Source organism: Cricetulus griseus, assembly GCF_003668045.3.
Source record: "Cricetulus griseus strain 17A/GY chromosome 1 unlocalized genomic scaffold, alternate assembly CriGri-PICRH-1.0 chr1_1, whole genome shotgun sequence".
NCBI classification, from domain to species: domain Eukaryota; kingdom Metazoa; phylum Chordata; class Mammalia; order Rodentia; family Cricetidae; genus Cricetulus; species Cricetulus griseus.
The window spans coordinates 82,526,261-82,548,921 of record NW_023276807.1 but is presented as its reverse complement, the minus strand read 5'-3'; positions in this window follow the sequence as shown (position 1 = coordinate 82,548,921).

Below are 22,661 nucleotides of genomic sequence, written 5' to 3'. Positions count from 1 at the left end.
TAGCCTGTCTCTGTACTTCTTTGCTAGGCAAGTGGTAGATGTTGATAAGGACTCCTTCGCTGAGGTGTTGAAATTATGTGTGTGTGAGCATCTGTTCAGGGCGTGGATAGGGTGGCAGCGTGTGAGTCCTCTGAAGGCTTTGTAGCTCTGCTGGGAACACCTTCATGGCACATACAAAAGGTTTTGCTGCTCTTTAACTGTTCCACTTCCCAACTGACCCTTTCCACCGATTGCCAGGTCAATGCATGCTCCCAGTTGTACTCGGGAAATGTTGACATTTTTCTATTAGAATTACATATTTACAACGGACAGGCCTGAGGTCAAATACTCTCAGTACTTATTCCAAACTTTAGAAGCTACCAGTAACTTCCTGAAATAAAGGGTACCGAGCTTGTTCTTCTGGCTCTCCTGGAGACACGTCCAATCTTGGCCCATTTTCTGGTCATTTGGATGTATCTGTAGATGGCTGTTATGGGAAGGCTGTATTGGGAGGAGTGGGAATGGGGTGGGGAAGAGGAAGGGCTGCTCCCTGACAGTACTCCAGCCAGCTTTCGTCTGAGGAGTCTGAGTGGGTCATGGGATCTGATGTGGCTACACAAAAAACATAGTTTAGAAAAAACACCATCAGTGTTTGAAGCTCTTCCGTTGAGCTGGGTGGGAAAGCAGTGGTCACTGGTTGTTCTTAGCCCAGGCAGGGGAAAAGGGAAGTACATGTGAGTCTCTGATAATTCTCTTTTCTTTCTTCCCTTCTCTTTTGTTCTTCAATAAATCACTCAGGACAACCTGCTTCTCTTTAGTGGTATTTTTTCTAGGGTTCAGCCTTTGTTTGAAATTCTAGAACAAGAGTATTCCAGTAAATATGGTCAACCTACGTGTAATTATCCTGGTATGTCAACTTTGCCCCTCAGTGGATTTGCTCTGGTTAACCAGAGCTCTTCTACCCCACTCAGAAACAAGACCTCCTGCAGAACCCGGTGGAGGGCCTACCGGCCAAAGGCCTGCATCTGAAGGGAATAAGCCAGCCCATAATTACTCTCATTGTTTAGCTCAGAGCTCAGGAGGGTTTACATTCAAGACCTCAGCTGGCGTACACAGCACATTGGTCTATGGAAAAATGAGCCTGCTCCTGGGTCCCAGTTGCTTGTCCAAGGGTTTTTGGTTTCACGGGCGCCTTGGGTGACTCTGCTTTGTGAGTACTTCTGATTAGAGCTTGGGTCTCCTCAGTTGTAAGAGGTATCTTAACCCTGAGTTTGGAAGCTGTACTTTTTGAGAGTCACAGAATGTAGGGCTTGGGAAGAATGTAGAGGAGATGGGCAGAGATAGTGTTTTGTGAATCATGATGTTCCCAGGAACCATCTGGGGATCTTGTTCCACTGCAGAACTTCGTATAGTGACTGGGACAGGCTGGAGGTCTGTTTCTACGAAGCTCCCAGGTAGTGCTCTGCACTGGTCATTGGGCCACACCCTGAGCAGCAAGATTCTACACTAAACTTTTCATTTTATGAAGAGTTAAAGGCAGACCCAGACAATTGGTGAGCATGTTGGGTAGAATACAGCTAGCCTTCTTGGCTGTGGTGTTATCATGGCTGTACCGGTGTTAATAGCAGGGATGGTGAGTCTCTGTGGACACATCTATGGTCCTGAAGCAGATGGCTCCTTCCCTGATACTCAAGGGTAGATTTGGATCACCAGAGACCTCAGGAGAAACCTCCAGGCTTCCAGAGATGGGAGTCTAGATGAGAATTACTTTCTTGTCATCATTAAAGAACTGGAGGAAGGAAGGGTATATTAAGCCACTGACTTTGAGAGAAGAGTCTATTTCCTAACCTTAACCCCCTATGGGACAGGTCTATGGGAAACTTCACATAGGCAAGTAGGATTTGGGGGAAGTACATGGGACACTATGTGTGTTCTTAGCAGGAAACATGGGATTGCATGTTCTTTTCTTGACCTCTCATCAGTTCCATGAACCTTTCAGCAAACTTTCTAGACCATGCCTGTAACAAGTACACAGTACTACCACAGGTATTAAGTTGTGTGAACTTTGAAGTCTATTTTCACACTGCTGGAAGTATTTTTATTCTTTTCTAGGAGTTGTGGTCACAGGGCAGTGAAACAATATGACTTATGGCAGGTGCTTTGGAATACACCATCAGTTATAACTTCAGGAGGAACTGGGAACCAAAAATATTAGCCTGAATCTCCACTGTGAGTTGGAGACTAAAAGTCAACCAACCATTTGGGTACTGCCATGTTGAGCCCCAGTAAAATCTCTGGCCATTGAAGGCTTGGATGAGCTTCTGTGGTTAGCAGTCACACATTGTGGCCAGGAGTCGATGACACATGACTTCACAGGCAGAATGATACCAGAAACCTGGCATATAGTTTCTCCCCTGCCCTTTCTATCTCTTCCCTTGGGTGACTTAAATTTAATATCCTTTTGCTGTAATAAAAGTTACCCTGAATATCATGCTTTCTTGAGTCCTGTGTGGATCTAGTGAATTACTAAGGTATTTGTGGGGAGCCCCAAATTTGTAGCCAGTGTTGTGATGTGTGGATGGTTCTGCATGTCCCCAAGTATGTATGCAGTTAGTGTCTGAAGTCAGGGTGATCTTGTGGGGACTCTTTCCTCAGACTTTGAAGTTAGCTGAACTCATAACAACAGTAACATGCTGATTAGCAAATATTCTTAGATAAACAAGCAAAATAGCTCCTTTGATCGAAGACTTCTGGGTGGTAGAGTGGATTAAAGCCCAGGGCAGGACTTAAGAGAGTGCATTTTGGAGAAAGACTTATCTCATGACGGAGCCAGGCAGCACTATTTTCTGATTGGTTTGCTTGTGCTACCTAAGTCTTTGTGCCTGAGTTTCACAAAGCCTTATACACGTGTATGATGAACTAGCCTTGAGAGTAAGCGGAGAACACAACACAGAACCATGAGTGCGAAGTACAGGGCACACAGGAAGCACTCCATACATTGCCACCATGGCGATTGTTGTACTCATGATCTATGGTTTTGTTGGTGGTGTTATTTCTGTATTTACTTACTTGCTTTTTTATTAACACTTTTGTCTTCTTCAAATGGCATTTGAGTGGTTCAGATAGATGTAAATATTATAGCCTGCTAAAATAAACGTCCAAGAGCAGGGAGGTTAGAATTGGAAGAGGAAAAAATTGGGTATACTATCTATAGTCTCTGGTGGGGCTCCTCATGGCAAAGAAGAAAGTAGAAAGATTGGGCCTGGTCATCCACAGTTAGGAGAACTGTTACTGATATGTGACATGCCTTTAGATCAGAGGTAAGGAATGACCTTAGAAGAGGGGAGAAGAGATGAAAAGATCAGCAACTTGCATGGCTTGGAACAAAGGAGACAGGCGGGCCTTGATTTCTTGCTGTTACTCACTCATCTTTACATCTTCATTGGTCCTTACTTTATCAGCAGAGTGTCAACAGAGTGTGTCCCATACTGTAAAGTGTTGGGGCAGGAGTGAGATGGTACCTGTTCCTCCTGTTTTGTCTATACATTCTCCCCTTTTGGTTACCTCCAGGTTTTGCAGAGTTGCTCTAGAGGCTGTCTTTTCTCCATTTCACCTGTTCTCTGCTAACGCATTATTAATAAAGGCTCTAGATATTGCTCTCATAACTTCTCTTTATGGAATCTTCTTGAGATCAAAAATGAAGCTGTAGTGATGAGTTATGGTGCTGAATACCATATAAATAGTGAAACTTAAAAAAACATCACACAAAACAACCCAAGTCCTGTCTTTAAACCTCCAATGAGATCTTTATGGACTGCTTGTCACTTCCCATTGAGCTTCCCAGAGTCCATAGCTCAAAGCAGAACCTTAAATTGTAATTTCGTCCAAATCATGGTTCTGACACTGACCTCAGATTCCTCAACTCTCCAAACATTAGTTTTGTTGTCCATCAGGAGGGAGTACCAGTGGAATCAATGGTACTAAAATTGGGGATATCAATGGTATTTACCTCACTGGGAATCTAGCAAAGGGTGAATGACTTCATATTATAGAAATCAGGGGGATTGTGATGGCAGTGATATTTTAATATACTCAAAACAGGACAAATAGGCTCCATATCAGGGCAGCCAGGCTTCTGATCACATGATGCTTGGATTGCACAAGTTGACCACTGGCATCTTGGGATTCCTTAGAGTTTAAACTAGTGGTCTGAAAATCAAGCAGAACAGATAAAAACTTGGAAAACAATAGTTTTTCATGATTCACCAAATCTGATTTATGGTTGGAATGTTCATGGCACAGATCCTGTTTGGTTAAATAATGGAAACCAACATTCTCTTGCACTTTGCTATAGTGCATTTGAAGCACTGGGGATGAACACTCCCTGGTTGGATGACCTAGGTCTAGGTCTAGATTTTTTTCCAGCCTTGTCTTTGAACTCAACCCTCAACTGCTAGATCTGGAACCAGAGTACATTTGAAAGAATGCTGGGATCAAAGCAAGCTACAGGACTTTAGATTTATTCCACTATGGTGAGCCTCTGCTTCTCCATTCCTAAAATGAACATGTGTAGATCTTCATAGTGCTGCTAGGTGGATTGAGGGCTATGATGTATTTGGAATGTTTTGGAATTGATTAAAGAGGATACATGTGCCCTGTTCTTGAAATGCATTGACTCATAACATTACTTCTAGGAGATGCAGATAGGCTAAATGCTTTGCTTGAGTTGAATCTGAGGAAGGACACAATGTCTTAGGGCTACTCTTGAACTAGCTTATAAGCATTCCCCCAGGATCCCCCCCCCACACACAACTGGCTGGTCTGATTGTCTTTGGATCAGGAGAAGACGTGTGTCTTTAGTCTGGGTTTTTGTTTTCTCTGCTTGGTCGAACTCTAAGGTTCTGGATTAGGTGCTGTCTTTGATTCTGTTCCATGTTCAATAATACCTGATTGGTTTTGGGACTCAAACTATGCAGGTCTCCTGTTTTTGAGAAATGTATAGTCTGCATTCTGTCTGAAAGATGACTGAATGCTTGAGAGCAAAGCAGGGGAGCAGGGGACAAAGTGTGATGGCTCCCGGACTGTGTCAGTCCACACCTTGGCTGCCATTGTTCCTAAGTGAGATCCTTCAGGAAGGCTGCCTGTGGGCTCCCCTTCCCTCCTCTGTAGTGGAGGGCAGCAATAATGAACTAAGATTCTTGTAAGGATTAGATTAGTTAATAATATAAGAGAACTTCTAAAGGTGCCTGGCAGGGTGAGCGATTGGCAGGTGTCCTTTGTGTCCCTGCTCTCCTAGGGAAAAGCGACTGAGCTCTTTGGGACCATGAGCACCCCCCTCTTTTGTATATTTCCTGTGAGTCACTGGCAAAAGGACAATTGGTCAAACACCACCGAATTTTGTAAGAAAGCATCAATAGACAATAAATATTGGAGAGGATGTGGTGAAAAAAGGAACCCTTAGTCAATGTGGGTAGTGGTATAGATGAATAGAGCCATTATGGAAATCAGTTTGGAGATTTCTCAAAAAAGGAAACAGAGTGACCATATGACCCACTCCTGGTCATATACCCAGATAATTCCATAAGTGCAGCCAACCTAGATGTCCACCATCAGATAAATGAATACATCTGGTGCACATATAAAATAGAATTCTATTCAGCTCTAAAGATATGTGAAATCATGAAATTTGCAGGAAAATAAATATACCTAAGATATATAATATTAAGTGATGCCACATAACTCTCTTTCTCCCTCCTATGTGAGTCCTAGTCTAAAATGTATGTATGTATATGCAAACAGACATATGTGTGGATATAGTATAACATTTAGAAAAGAGACCAAGGAAGGATAATATTAGATGACAAGAAAGGCTGGAATGAGGGTAAATGACACAGAATCCATGAAAAAGGATATAAAGCTAATTGTTTTTCTAGTTTCAACTCTGTCATGGATTTTTTGTAGTAGATAAATGTATAAAAATATAATTGTTAGTGAGAGTATAAAACCGTAAGTGAAGCTCCATAATAAAGTGATTTTCCTTTTAAGAAAAGCAGTGATTGAAGGTATTTAGAAATGATTTCCCAAACAACAGTTTTCTTCTAGTCATCTCTTCCTAAGGTTAGGTTGGCAGTTCTCTGAGCCTGTTGGGGTGAGTTAACTTGGAGTTTATTCTGGTATTGGTAGCAAGGGCGCAGGGCCACAACTGGGCTGCAAGGTGCATCAATTGGTCCAACCTTTGTTTTATAGTCCACTTTCTCAGTGACCCAGGGAAGAGACCTGTTCTCTGTCCTGTTCTCTGTAGCTCACTCTCAGTGTGCAGTTTCTCTTTCTTTTAGATTGGGCACCTGAGCCCTGTAGTTTGTTTATTGATCTTTGTCATCACCAATACCAATAATAGTTGCATTATGTTGAGACTAGGAGGAACAGTTTTGGAACCCTCTTGCTTTGGCGGTCCCACTTGGAAAGACTTTGGGAGATTTCCCAGGAAAGTATGTTGGTCTGGTCTGGAAAATTTAGCTATTGATCATTATGGTTTATTTGCAGGAATACTCAATCAGTGTGACCCTTTGGATACAATATTCCCCCCTCCCCATGTTGGTGATGGATTCCAAACACTCAATGTAGATGCTGGAGGCCCAACCTGGGTGAGAGCTGGGCTTCCTGGCTGGTCTGGGAGCAGTGCCCAGAGCTCTGGGTCTGCATGGCTGCTGGCAGTGGGGCAGGACTATGGGCATGTACCCTCAAATGTGGACCTTACCGCGGTGAGGTTTCCAATAAAGCTTTGTGCTGCACTGATCCCCCTCTTAGAACTGTTTTTATAATACTTCATCAAGAAAATAAAGCTTGTTTCATTTTTCCCTCTCTCCAAACACCCAGCTGAGGTTTGTCCAGTGGAGTTCCACCCTCCTGGCCAGAGAGAAGGGAAATGCCATCCCAGTGATTTCGTATTGGCAACTGCAGTGGTGGTGACATGAGGTTGTCCAGGTATAGCACAGCACAATCTTAGAAACTGGGAACATTCGGTCTGAGTCTTGGCATTTCAGACCCAGGAGCTGTGTCAACACTGAGGTGGTGGCTCAACAAGTCTGCTATCCCCTCTCAATTTGCTTCACACTTTCTAGAAAAATTACTATTTTCAGAGAGGATGTTACAAAATGTCTGAGGACCTTGTAGGATAAACAGCACTCAGTCCCCCGCCCACTTCAAGACCCACATACTTAGCCCAACCACTGACCATGAGGGCTGCCAATCCCAGCAGTGTGCTTTCCCCACAATCAGCCCTAGCAGAGGGAAGTGGCCTTACCCAATCTTGCTCCCTCTGTGGGAGGGCAAGATACATCCAAGTAGTTGATGTGGGTACAGGAGAGCAGGCTCCCTGGCCTTTACTTGGGACAGTTTAGGAGGGCATCTCACAGGTACAGCTTCCTGTTTGACTGACTGTAGCCCTTGTTACAAACATACCACACAGTTCAGCCCAATAACCACCCCCCTCATCTTCCCACAGAGCTTCCCCAAAGCTTCTGTGCAGCTTTCTCAGTGTGATACTGAACTCAGTGTCCTACTCCTGTGGGACACTGAAGTGACAGTCACAAACAGCCTGGAGAGACAAGGGTAGACATTTGCCTAGTGAGACCAAAGGCAAATCCTATGTCCTGCTTCTGTCCACTGCTCCTTGGAGCTCAACTAGGTTAATGGATGTGGCTGTACAAAGTAGAAAGTATGTTATTTTAATGTAACTAGAAATGAATAATATGTTTAATTGCTTTAAACTCTTCAAATAATAACTTCCTGGAGGTCAGATGCTGCAATGTAGCAGTCTCATGATAGACACACGAAGCTAAGTTACTCTGGGGCACTGTTTCCCGAACAGTGCTACATATAAAATATGGTGCTTTGAAAATAAAACTCTAAGCATATGTGTGTGTGTGCTCATGTGTATGTGAGCTCACGTGTGTGCGTGTGTGTGCGTGCATGTGTGTATATTTATATGGTGTGCTAGTTTCGGATGTAAATTATGCATATTTGAGCAAGGGAGGCTGTGAAAACGAATTTTAGTAGAAAATAATAAAGTATCTAATTTTTCTTGTCCTGTAACGAAATACCTGTCAGGAGCACTCAAGGAAGGAAGGACTTATTTGGTATATGCTTTCAAAAATTTCTGTTGATTGTAGTGAGGAAGGCATGGTGGAGTGATGTCATCCATGGTAGTGAGCAAAATAGTGGCTTGTCACATGATTGCATACAGGAAGTGGAGGACATAGGACCTTCAAAGGGCCACCCTTCCTTAATGCTCTACTTCCTCCAGTCAGGTCCAACTGCTTGAATCACTACAAAATAGTTTTCAAAGTAGTTCTACAAACTAGAGATTAAGCATTTAAAAGATGAACCTTTCGGGGCATTTTTAGATTGAAACCATAACATGAATAATATAATTATCAAGAACATGACAAATGCCACAGACACACCAACAACCTAGAAAACTGACATACTATTTTTATTTATTGGTTACCTGGCTTATTTCTATGATTTTTCTGTCTATTTCTTTTGTCTGTGTACTCTCCTTACCACTTCATAGGATGGTGATTTGCAATATTTTCTACAGACAGAATGCAATAATGATTTTTGTCTTACTCTAGATAGATGATGGAAATTTGTCTTTTATTGTGGATAATTATAGAAATGGCAACTTTGTTACAACTGTTGATGTCATATAAATGTAAGATTAGCTGACAAATTTGGGATAATTTCTATTTTCTCTTCTCTCTTTTTTCATTTTTTTTTTTGAGACACGGTTTCTCTGTGTAGTCCTGGCTGTCTTGGAACTCATTCTGTAGACCAAGCTGGCCTCAAGCTCACAGAGATCTGCCTGCCTCTGCCTACAGAGTGCTGGGATTAAAGGTGTGTGCCACAACTGCCTGGCTCTATTTGGTTTTATGTTTGAGATATACATCTTTAGCATGTTTCAAGTTTTCTGGCATAGTAATTTATTTTTCCTGCTCTCTAAATTTGTATCCATTAAACAAGTCTTGAAGGCCCCATCTAGTATAGCCTTGACTCTCATCCTTTCAAGATGAATTTGTTTCTGTAGAAGATCTCTTTCTTCACCCCTCAAGTATTTATTTAGAAACATTTCAAACCAGAGGGAAAATTGAAGGACAGTACAATGTCTACTTATAGAGCATTCATAAACGAACATATTATCATTTGCTTCGTCTTTCTCATTCTCTGCCTATTCTCCCTACCCCATCTAAATACACATTCACATGCAACACAAGCACAACACATAGCGCATACAAACACACATACACACAACACATATGCAAGCTCACACACAACACACATGCAGCACATAACACCTACAAACACATATACACACAAACATACATATAAACACATACACACACACGTGAGTAAGTTCCAGCTGTATTTTTTAGAAACAAGGCCACTGTCTTACACAAACACATGATTATCATGCCTCATGAGATAAGCATATACATAATATCTGAAATATACTACCTACTCTTTAGCACATGAATTATCATTTGCATAATATCTGAAATATGTTACCTACTATATTTATAATTGTTAAGTCTCTTCAAAGAGCTTTTAGTATCCTTTCTTTCCTTCAAACTTGGGCTCCCACCACTCTTTCATTTTGGCATGTCCCTGCTAATTTGATGCCTGCCTTACTCTCTGATTCACTCTGTTCCATGGTCAGACAGGTTCTGGGTCTCAGATCTAGAAGCACCTGCATCCTCTCAGGGACTCTCCTTTGAAGATGCCCTCCAGCAAATACTGTTGACAGCTGGAGGGAGATGCCATGTCACTCTCCATAGGTGAACAGCATCCTGTTAGATCTGGATTCTCGTCACTTCTGTTTAGTGAGTTGAGTTTTGGGCATCAGACAAAGTCCTAGGAAACTAGATGCTGGTGACACTCAGAGACTTCCTGTCAGGTATTTAGAGGGACAGTTTGCTCCATTGACAAGAAGTCTGCACATCCTCTGGCCATCTCTTGTATGCTCCTATGCCTGGGAACATGTGGAAAGGACAAAGTAGCCTAGACAAACAAACTATAGAAAATTTTTGCAAGTTTTTATACACAAACGCTTTCCCCACAAATGGACAAGCTGTTGTTTAGGGTACTACTTGGTGTATTTAATTTTTTCTTTCATTCTTTTTCATTTTTTTGAGACAGGGTTTGTCAGTGTAGCCCTGGCTGTCCGGGAACTCACTTTGTAGATCAGGTTGACCTCAAACTCACAGAGATCTACCTGTTTCTGCCTCCTGAGTGCTGGAATGTCAGTGTTGCTTCTTAATAGTATGTGTTTGAATGGTGTGCCTCTGGACTTATGTAGAGTCCCATAAAAAACAACTTGAAACTTTTCCAGGACTGTCAGCCATGAATTTAGATGTTGTTGAGAAGGAGCTGCAAGTTTTGCCTTTAGAATCTCAGAGGACTGGCAGGCTCAGAGACCCAAGAACACGTCCCAAGTGAAGGAGAGTTAGCAACTAAACCTGAGAACCATGGCACATGAGTGGACATCTTTGCCTGGAGTCACTGACGTGTCATTGGTAAGTTTCTTTGGAGAACTGTCCTTTGAAGGACTCCTGTGGTGGAGCAGATTTTGTAAATGGAGTACTGTCCAGAAGCCAGAGAGCTAAGCAAGCTGGTGTAGGAGACTGGGGGCCTTGGGCAGCCACTCCAGCTGTCTCCAGGAATGCTCTGGGAGGAAGAGATGTTGAGCGGGCACTGGGATGATAGAACTGGAGGTGGCCACTTCTGCGGTCCTCTCAGTATTGCAGGACAGGAGAAGCTGCTCTCCTGACCCCATGCAGCCTAATGGAGCCTCATGTCAGAAGCAGGTGTTCCTCTTGGTCCCACCTGAGCAAGTGGGTAAGGGAGGAGGTGGAAAAATGTCCCCTCCTTACCTGTAAGTCAGGAAACCAGAGGGCTAGTTTTCATGATCTATATTTTCATTTTGAAAACAGCAAGATGAAACCTGTTGTGGAAGCCCTCTTAGTTGGGGTTCCCTAACTCTCCTAGAAGCAACACTTCCACCTTCCTCACCCATCAATGGCTCCTGAAGGGAGGCTAGCTTTCTACAAATTCCATCTGGAACAAAAACCAAAGGAGTGAAATTTTTCTAGACATCCAGACTCAGGCAGAAAATTGATTATTTGGGATACTGTATAGAGAGAGGACTTTTGTGAGCATTGGTTAGCAGGCTCAGGAAGTGATGTCAGTATCCTGTGTTTGGATAGCTGGGAGCAGAGCCATGGAAAGACCCTGAAATTATTAGATCTGTTGGCTCTGATCAGGGCTGGGGGCCTAGAGAAACCTGTGTTCTGTGGTTGTCGGTCTTGGCCTTGGGAAGACAATGGAGCTAATGGCACCAAGTTTGAGCCTGCTCCCTACTCCATCTAAAAGCCCTGTTTTTTTCTTTTCTGTTTCTACAGGCTGTGCTAGCCCTCTGAAAGCTCCATAGAAATATGTGATTCGGGTTGTTGTGAGAAGATCCATGCTGTCCAATTTTCTTCTAGAAGAGGATCCATTTGTGCTGTGCACAATCCACAAAGAATGCAAGAATATTTGATAAGATCCTGTACTTATGGGAAATTTCATTTGAACTAAAATCAGAACAATAGGCAGGAGAGATATTAGACTAATTTTTCAGAAGCCTGAGATGGCCTGGTTGGAACCTGTGGGGGGGGTAGATTATGTTTTTATCCAGCTGATAGTGGGTCAGATGCAGATGTTTAGAGGGATGTTGTTGCTATGGCTACTGAGGGCATAGCTATAGGTATGGTTGTGTGCAGTTAGGTTTATTTGCCAACTTCACCAATGCCTGTGGCAGGTTCCAAATTGCCCTTCATAGCAATTTGGGATCAAACCAGGGCATCCCATACTGTCCAGGCTTCATTTGTAATTGGTTTTCTTACAATTCCACTGGGCAGCAAGATGTAGCAAGAACCTACAGACATGAATACAATGTTTATCTCTATTGCCAATGGGCTATGTGTTCTGGACAACTTTCTGGAGTCTCTGAGGCTATTAGACTATGTCAGTGGTTCTCAAAGTGCTCTGATGGTTCCACTCATGACACATTCATGTGTGTGTGTGTGTGTGTGTGTGTGTGTGTGTGTGTGTGTGTGTTATTCTTAGCTACTGTGTCTGTCTCTCTGGGCAGAATCACTATCCCCTTTGATGACCTAAAGACATATTCAAGGTTGGCCAACACTGGGTTTGAGACTCCAGTGTCCAACCAATTCCATACCTTTCAACACTAACGATTTATCATTCTTGATCTTGAGTGAGCTTAGCTTTCCATAGGGAGGGTTAGTTCTTGATTGAACTGTAGTTTTAAAAGTTTAGAGACATGACAGGACCATTGTACTTGTGAATTAACAACAGCTATCTGTGGCTGCCTGCACAAGACCCATGCAAGGCTAAGCTAATCAACATTCCAGCATGGATGAGGGAGGGGCACATGAGCTCCCATCTCATCCTAAGTGAGGAGCTGGTGACAGTTGAATGTATGGTCGCATGCCTATGTACTTATGGGCAGCACTAATTAGACTCAGCAAGTTATTTTTTAAAAAGGACAGGAGGTTGGGAAGGAGACATGGGGTTTGGGTGAAGTCGGGGGGGGGGGAATGGGGAGAGATTATAATTAAAATATACTGCATACATATGTGAAAGTCTCAAAGAATAAACAGATATATTTTATTTTGAATAGATTGTTTAGGCTAAGCCTTGCAAAACTCTGAGAGTCCAAACAAGACATTTTAGTGTAAGTGGTACAGGTGCACATACGAGTAAAATGTCATCTTTTAGTCTGGGATGGTGATGTACACCTTTAATGCCAGCACTCAGGAGGCAGAAGCAGCTGGATCTCTCTGAGTTCAAGGCCAGCCTGGCCTACATAGCAAGTTCCAGGACAGCCAAGGCTATACAGGGAGAACTTGTCTCAAAAAAAAACTCCAAATGAACAAATGAACAAATAAAAAGTCATCCTGTACACTTGTTTCTCAGAGTGTCATTTATTGTTCTCTTGTGGTACAATCTTGAGGAGGCAATTTAGGGCCTGGCCTCTACTAGGCAAGTGCTCTATCACTAGCTGGTTCTCCAGCTGTTTGACGTCAGTTTTGTCAGACAAAAGTATGTCATGACAAGCAAATGTATGAGAATGATTTTACCTGTTGTTAAAGACAAAACAAATCACCATTCTAGGGAGATAGCTCCTTCCTTTTGTCTTTTCCTCTGCTAGTTTCCACTATTTAAGCATTGTCTAAGTCATTCACTCAGGGGAAATCCTCTCTTTCATCTCCCTGAGAACAATATAGCTGAGACAACTTGCAATGCCCACCAAAGAAGTCAGAGCAAAAGCACTGAGGTAGGAAAGAGACAAGCAAAAGAGTCTCATTTGAAAACGTAAAGTACTTATTATCATTGTTCCGAGCACTCCTGTGGTGTGGTGAAAGATTTCACACTGTATAAGATTTGACTTCTAAGCTGAATACGATAGTGTCTTGCACTCAGATTGCTTATCAAAATAGTTGTAATAGCTTTAAGTATTAGTGTTAGGAGGAGACAGGGGTCAGTGTTGGATGACTTATGCCTTGGAGCTGGAATTTGGATATTTTAATATGTCAGGGTTGATAAGGTCAAAAGCCACTGTCTTAAAAATTGTTAGCATTTATAACAGATTGGGAACATAATTTCTACTCACCCAAGACCGTAACGAGAGTGGTTTTGTGATACAGAAAGTTGTGACCTGAAAAATTCTCTAGGAAACACAGCATGTGCAGCCAAGTGAGCAACTGTTGATGATCCAAAGTCCCCATGTTTGACTTTGATATTTATCTGTGAGTGAGCCCTTGCAAGTTATTGCCGTAACACTAAGTTTTAGGCAAATCTTCCTTGGTAGGACCCAAAGTCACTTTCTTAGAGGTGGGTTTTGGTCAAGAAATGGACCTGTCTGGACAATGGGAGGCACTGTGGAAACAGGAAACAAAATTATCCCTCAACAATGTTCACATTTTTTATTGGCATGTGCAAACTGTACATGTTGATTATGTTCAGTGAGAAATCGCCACGCGTGCATACAGCATACCCTGATCAATTCTTGTTTTCTACCTTCCTTCCTCTTTTCAACCTCTAGAACTCACAATTATATTTTCATGTCTACCTTTGTAAATGTCTAATTGCCTTTTCAGTGCGTAGTTTACTTCACTCAGTGATACCCTTCAGCTCTGTCCATTCTGCTGCAAATGACAGGGTCTTATTCTTTATGGCTTGATAATTGCCTTTACAGACACAGCCCATTTTCTTTATCCATTTATTGGTTGATGGACATCTAGGCAGAGTATGTAGCTTAGCTATTATGTAACAACCAATGTTCTGATTATATTATTCTCATTCGTCATAGATTTTTTTACATTTACTCACATACGTATTGATTTATGTATTTATTTATTTATTGTGTATATGAGTGTACACATACCATAACATGCATGTGGAGGTCAGAGTCCTTCAGTGTGGGTTCTAGGCTAAAACTAAGGTAGTCAGTCTTGATAGCAAGTGGCTTTACCCTCTGAACCATTTCACCAGTCCCTCATTTTTAATTCTTCAAAGATCAAATATAGATTTCAGGCCCAAACTTCAGATTGTCTCAGTGTTCTGGAATCTTCCTCAGTAGAATCAAGAAGAGTCAAGCTTATCTTATGCTCTTCCAGTTCCTTCTCTCTTGGATGCGGCTGCTCCAGTGTCCACCTGCTGTAGGTGTCAACAGGAAGCCTATTGCAAACTGCCCCAATGAGTCAGTGGATATCTGGCCTTCAGGCTTCACCTCAACACCATTGCTACTTCCCCCATCCAGTGGCACTGAAGTCAACTATTTAAAAAGAGTCTGAAAAGAGGCCTGAAGCCTTACATTAATGTAAATCTACAGGAGAAGCTGATCAGCACGGTTGTGGCATGAGTAGCAGTGAGGAGGTGCTTGCCGTGTGAGCTATCTCTGCATGGAGTGGCTTTATTTGGGTTTACTATAGTTAGAATATTTTTCATATTACTGTTCTTTCTTTCATAATTACATCTATTTTAACCAGAAATCGTTATTTAAAAAGTTGATGGGTTTTCCATTTTTTTTTAACTCTAAGAAGACATAGCAATATTGGTAGTGTTAGGAATGAAGACATAAGCCCTAACACAATTGTTTAGTTTATTCCCTTCCAGTCCTTTTTTTATAACGTGTGTGTGTGTGTGTGTGTGTGTGTGTGTGTGTGTGTGTGTGTGTGTATAAAGCTATGCTTTTATCTAGCTGAGGTCACAGTGCTGCACAATGTCTGCTCTCCCCCGCTTAGCCTGTGTTCATTTCTGTGCAGTGCCGTCTGCTCTTCATTGTCGTAGTGGAGCATGGGGGGTCTCTTGCTATGTATCACAGTTTACTTAGGTACATAACCATTTTGACTGCTTCCAGTTTCATACTATAATAAATTATATTTTTCTAGTATCTTTGTGAAGACTGTCATATTTTTAAAAATATTATTCAGGAACTAAGATATTTGCTCCACAGTAGGTGCCATATTTGAAGGAAATGAAGAAATGGGACATTTTAAGAACAATTTGCTCTAAATGATTATTATTTTAAATGGGAGATCTTTACTATTTCATGGATTGAGAGAAACATAGCATTAAAGTGTCAGCACACTCAGAGGGGTTCAGATGACCTGAAAATCTCTCTGCTTTGCTTCTAGCCCTTGAAGTGTTATCTGGACTCTTCTTAGCGTCGTGAACAAGCACATGTTGTTGGGCTTTGTTGCCTTATTGCAATTTTAGTCCCAGTGCAGATGTGTAGGGGGCTGTGTGCCAGGGCACAGCCAGAGAACAGCATGTGTGGTCTTTGGTCATCACCTCTAGGAAGGACATCAGTGGAAACCTACTCACATGAACTTCACCTAAGCTGTGACTTTTGTGGCTGTAATAGCAATGCCACCTTGGCTTGTTCCATATTGCTAGCATGGTACACCGTAAGTATCTAACTGAAGGCCATAATTCTCTATGTAATATTCAGGAGGCATCAGTCATTCATCTGCCAAGTATAGGCTTGCTCTTATTATGAGATATTCTCTGTTTGTCTGTCTGTCTGTCTGTCTCAGGTTATAAGGGCTCATTTGAAACCTCTTTAAGATTAATAGAAGCCCCGCCTGTCTTCTACCTATTTTTTCAGTTGTACTCCATCCCCTCTGTGTGAATTTGAAAGAGTGAGTTTGGGGAGGCCAGTAACTAGGGTACCCAGTAGTGGGTCTCTGTGGATTAATATTGGGAAGGAAAATAAGCATTGCATTTTTTAATGGGGGAAAATCAGGAAAAAGGCATGAATAAAGGATTTATCTTTTCCATGAAAACGTTGATTAATGAAATCTAGTATGAACGGGTGTCATGGCCTTTAGATATTAGATTTCATCACTTAGTGGATGGTAGGCTTCTAAAAGGGAATTCTCTGCTTCTGCAGAGACACAGTCTCCTTGTAGACACAAACGTCTCATGCCCTTGTGTGATCGATGATGCAGAGGGTTTTGGTAACCGACTCACTGGACAGATGTGTGGTCAGGAAGGGCTTTTGATGATAACAGGGGTTGGAGGATGAGGGGAGTCAAGCAAGAGGGAAGGAAGTATGCTCGGGAAGGTGACCAAACCACACAAAGTGAGCCTCTTGGGCCCCCAGCTGGGAAACTCCACCAGCTTGCTAGCTCTTCCGGTTCTAGCAAGCTGGTCAGACATCTGGCCTCTGTTCTAATTAAAGTGGGCAACCATTTTGTTGGCTACAGAGAAGAAAACGGCAGTGAAATCTTGATGGCTGCAAAGTGACACTGAAGCCCTACGTAACTCTAAGACTAAGGCTTTGCCAAGTGATGCCCATCTCCCAAGGGCTGTTCAGTTCAGTTCCTCTTAGACTTACTGAGTTCCAGCTGTATCCAAGAGCTGGGTCCTAGCCCTCAGGAAGCTCCTGTCTATAGGGAAACAGCCAAGAGACAGCTGACTGCAGCATAAAAAGGAACAAATTAGGTGCACGATAGAGGCCCATCCAAAGTTCTGTAGGATGGTAAGAGAGGGAGCAAATACCCTCATGGGAAAGACTTGAGGGCTTCCTGGTGGGGTTGATTTGCTCTGAACCCTGAAATCTGAGTCAAGTTCAAAGCAAACTTTCTGAAGGCTCTCCACAAGCCTTGGGTGGAGTTTTCTACGCGGAATTCCCTGAGACAAGAAGTTCATTCCACTGTAGTCCCAGCCTTTCCCCTTTTCACAGGTGCCAGTACAGTTCTCAGTGTTCTCTAAGACAGGACCCAAACAAATGAGCAAGCAGGAAGCCTGGCTTTCCATCCCATGTGAACTGTTGAGAGGGATCTGTTTGGTCCCTCAGTTGTTGGCTTCTGATGATAGTCCAAACTGTGCACATGGTAGGTATTCTGTTTCTATGAGGGGCAATTCAGTCCCAGTATATCCCATTATCCCTTTCTAGGTAGTTAGCCTGCCCTTGGTCTGATGGTGGCAGTGGCTATTGGCAAATCGAGGGACCTGGCTCCATGTAAATGAGCAGTTCATAGAACTTGTTAATGGTCCCACATTCCTCCTCCATGTACCTCAATTGCCAAATGACTGGTTGACAAGACTGAACCAGGGATTGAGAAAATTCTGGTTTACATCTCTGTAACTGAAGGCAAAAATGATCTGCAATGTATATTTTATAAGAAAATGTGTTTGGTTTATAGCTGAACAATGAGCCTTCTCCTTCCACTCCCTAATAAGCTCGTGTCAGAACTCTGAAGCAAGCTTGCTGTAATAGTAGCCTAAAGGACATACTCTGTAAAAATGAAAAATGAACATATTATTCATATATCAATAATATAAAAAGCATTGATCAATGCAAACAGCCTGATGTGTTGCCTATTTCCTTTCCAAACCTGTTTCCCCTTCTTCTGAGTCCCCCTCCCTTCTTGCCCCAGGTGCCCTAACACTCCTGCCATTTAGAAAGTGGGTTCTTGTGTGTCCTGGTCAGTTTGTGCTGGGATTCAGTCTTTAATATGGAGTCTTCAATGGCTGAGCCTCCAAAATGACTCTCTGACAGCCAGCCATTAATTACCATCATCCACGTCTAATTCATTCATCCCTCTCCCGCTCATGGAGAGGGACAGCTAGGGCTGAGGGCACTCGGGGAAATGTAGGCACGATTCCATGTTCTTTATGCAGGGAGGGCTGCCGGAGACTTTGTTGGATGTAGGGGCTTTAATTGAATTGGCTTGCCAATAAAGCTGTTGTCATTCAGTAAGTGAATTTGTTGTACTACTCGAAGCACAGCTGCTGTAGACAGCCCGGAATTTCCTGAAGGCAAGCCAGGCCCTGGGCTTGCCTGGGTGAACCCTTACCATCCATCCTGAAGGCCAGATCGAGAGCCCCCCTCTATGGCTTGGTCATGGTACTCCTTTAGGTGCAATGAGTTGCAGCAGCAGCTGGATCTTAGCAGGAGCCCGAAGGCTGACAGCGTATGACCTCAGGACATCTTGTGGGGAAAATGGAGCCCATAGGAATGCTAGATGTCACACTTGTGGGACAGGCCATCCTCTTCTGACACAATTGGGTGTTTTCAGTTTCCAGGCTGATGCCACCCTTGGCTTCACAGAGCTAGTCATAAGAGAGCGTCGCTCCCCATTATAAAAGAGAATTGAGAACAGGGCAGTTAATATATTTGAAAAGCCTTGTTTAAGAGGTCAAGCAGTACTGAGAAGGTATGGCAGCATTAGAAGTGGCATTTGTTACTGGAAGATCGTTGGGCCAGAAATGCTCAACTTCTCCCCACAGTTTATAAAACACAGCAAGATTGGCAGGTTGTGTGATTTATGATGGCTTTAAAGTAACATCAAGATTAAGGACAGTTTTTCAAGGGATTGTTGGGCCATTTTGATTTTCTGCATCCAAGCACAGGAGTGTAGTAGACTTAGGTGAGTGACAGAAAGATGGGGAGGTAGATTTCCAGAATTGGGGTGTTTGTCCACTCTCAGTAAGTGTGCATCTCTCACCAAACTCTTGGTTCAAAGGGCCTTTCTTTCCTCCAGGCAATTTGAAAGTATCCAAGCAGTGCCCTGGCCTCTTCAGAGAGTTCCTCTCTGCTTGTATGGAGGGCCCATGAAACAGAAGAATGTCTATGCTGCTTTTAATTATTCAGGGGCGGAAAACTTTCCAGCCCTTGACACCTGCTCTCCATGGTCTCCACGGTCTGGTGACCTTTTGGCTGTTTTGTTTTTCCTCCACCAGGAAGCTGGGGGTTGGGTGGGGTGAGAAGAAGACTCCCTAAGTCAAATGGAGTTTTTGTTTGAATCCTGAATTTCTGACAATCTGGGAACTTTTAAAATTAAGCCTCTATATAAGCTGTTTTTGGTTTCAAAAATGAGACTTGAATTGATCCCTCACATACAGGTTTTAAGTTTGTAAAGGAAGCAGGTGATGGAGACAAAGGGGAGGACACTTTGGGACTTGGCATTCATAGATATCCCAGTGGTGTGTGTGTGTGTGTGTGTGTGTGTGTGTGTGTGTGTGTGTGTGTGTGTCGAGAGAGAGAGAGAGAGAGAGAGAGAGAGAGAGAGAGAGAGAGAGAAAGAGAGAGAGAGAGAGAGAGAGAGAGAGAGCATGCATGCATGTGTGTGTTGTTGTTGTTGGCTCTGATGCCTGACAGCAGGGAAATAGAGATGTCCCTTACTCTAGCAGGTGACTCTGCTGAGCCATTTTCCTTGTGTTCAAATATGCTTTTGTAGACACTTCCCATAGATCAAGTCACAAAGAAGGGACAAGTGTGGCTAGTTACTAATTACTGTTCTGTTCCAAGGAGGAGCATGAAGCCACATGAAGTTCAAGTTGGAGGTGATCTACTGAAGTTTGGGGCTTCAGTTAGTTTTCTTCACCTCATGCTAGCTCACTTTTAAAACTCATGGTCACATTTAAGTCATGTGAGTTGAAAGTAAGCCCCCTCTCCATTGTCAAATGAGAAGTTGGTCTGTCCAAGTCACAGGTGTTCAGAAACAGTACGAAAAGAACAAAACCTCCAAAAACCTGAACTGAGCGCTTCCTCTGAGCGGTGCAATGCGCTGGCCTGGCCTCCTGCTGTGTTTCCTGTTCTCTTTCTTCAGGGCTCCACATCCCTTCTGCTATTCCCTCCTCCTTGGCCTCTTAGCTCCTCTTTTCCACACTTCTAGCTTCATTTCCTTCTGGTCTCATCTCATCATATATCAAATAACATGATGATAATCTGCTTCACACTTGTCAAGTCTTTATACACACAATTTCCTCAACTACCTCCCCCGTTGGTTATTTGAAAATCTTCCTTTGAGTTGGTGGGATTTGTGCAGGTGGGACCCACTGAAAAGACTTCCAGACTTGCTACTTTCCACTAACTGTCGTTTCAGGCTTCAGAAGGCATAGATTTGTGGTGTCTTCTGAGGTAATAAATTGAGGGAAACCCAGCTGGGACCAACTCATAATATTATTCATTTTGGGTTTCTGCTTTTTATGAGTGTGCTTTTGTACTTTGATAAGTGGAATTAACGTCTCATGTGAATTGGAAATGCTAAGTTGATGGTAGTCCCTTGAGGGTTCTGAGTCTTGCTCTGACACCTTTGGTGACTTCATCAGAATTTAGATGTATTAAGGGATCAAGGAGTTGGGCTTATGCGTATGAAGTTCTCAAGGTGTTCTGAGAGCTTGTTCTTAAGCCAAGTTTTGATGGTACCTAAGGGGGGAAGCTTTCCACAGGCCAAGAGCATGGTACAGTGTGAAAGCTCCTGAGAAGCCTGCACAGCAGTCAGGCCATTTTCTAGGAGTGACTAAGAGGTTATGGAAAATGTACCCTAAGATTGGTATCTTTACACTTTCTGTCATGGGAGGGAGTGGCTAGATAGATGTCTTGGCTGAAAAGAGTACATACTGCTGTCTTCCACAGAACTGCTGCTTGGATCCCAGGACCCAAGTCAGATGGCTCACAACCGCCTACAGCATTGGCTCCAGGGGTTCAGATGCCACCTTCTGGCCTCTTTAGGATTATGTACAACCTTCCCTACATATATACTAATTAAAAATAAAATTTTAAAATCTTTCAGAAAATTTTCCTTTTGTTTTCCTTACTTTGGTAAGCATTGTTTCCTTTTTCTTTACAAATCTCAGAATTTCAGTTTGTTTATTGTTTTTCTTTTCAAACTGTGGGATGAAGTAATATGCCAAGGGAAGTCTAGGACTGTAGAATGAATGTGGTGATTTTTCAAGATCATTTATAAATATATAATAAGGATTTTCAAGGAAAATTTAACTAAAGGAAAAAATCACGATTCTATTACAAACTCAAATATAATCAGGGAACTGCATGCTTCTTGGAACTCTCCACATTGGCCTCTAGATGCGAGATTGAGCCCTTCTCTTCAAGATGGGTGGGTAGGAAGCTTCAAAATCCGTGAGCCAAAAACCCTGTAGATCTTGTTGTCAGAGCTGAGAGACTTGACTGGCTGGGCATCTTTGTACCTCTAAAGCATGGATCATTGCTCATGTGATCTCAAATTCAGACTCCCCTCCTCCCCCCAAGTGGCAGCAGTCTTCCCTGCAGAGCATGGAAGGCAAAAAGCTTGAGTCAATCTTAACTTCTCTCGTTTGTGAAGATGCTTAGATATTCATACAGTCAACCCACAGTCGTGTGAAGACCTGTTGCTTGTGTGTGGGTTATCTCAGACTTTCATGTTCCAGATTTCTACCCTGCTGCTTTCAGGCCTTTATCTACTAAGTGAGTTATTGTGAGGAGCTGGAAAGCTATGGGAAGATGTGCTGAGAAATCACTCTTGACAAAGACATCCCATTGAGTTTTGCGTAGCTTTGACACCACGTTCCAGCTCACACTCCTGTTCCCGTTGGCATCTTCTGTGTCAAGCCTAAGTCACAGGGCTCCTGGAAACCTGCACAGAGCATCCCGTGGTCCTTTTCATCACACTCTGCTCCTGGTCTGTAGTATTTTCCCCTTTGAGGTGACAAGAAGCCAGGTTCCCAAGGAAGAGGCAGCACAGGAAGCCAGAGAGGAACTGTTCTGAGATGTCCAGGTGTCTGGGGAGAAAGGTGAGTGGATAAAGCCCATAGAACAGAGTGTCTTATTCAGCACTATGCTCTCTCACCCTTCTGGGCTTCGTCAGCCCACAGTCTTTCCAGGGAGCAAGTTGGGTGGGGCAGGGAGATAATTAGGGGAGGGGAAGGATTAAGGGAGGGATACTTAACATCAGGAGGGTCAGGTTCAGCCAGATATTTGAAGCACAAAACTAATAGTTTTCTTCTACCTAAAGAGTGAAAGAAACAATGATTTTAAAGCAGCACTTTCCACCTCCCTCCCTCTCTTCTTCTCTCCTCCCCTTCCTTCCTTTTCCTCTTCTTCCTCCTCCTCCACTCCTGTCTCTCCTATCTTCTTCCTTCTTTGTCTTCTTCCTCCTTTCCCACTCTTCCATGTCTCCCTCCTCCCCTCCCTCCTTCCCTCTCTCAATTCCCCCTTCTCACGTTCTCCTCTCCTCTTTCCTTCATTCTTTCTTCTCTTTGTTAGGCTCTCTATGGTGAACCGGCTGTGAGGGATGAGTTGCTGCCCTGAGAAGCACATGATTGCCTAT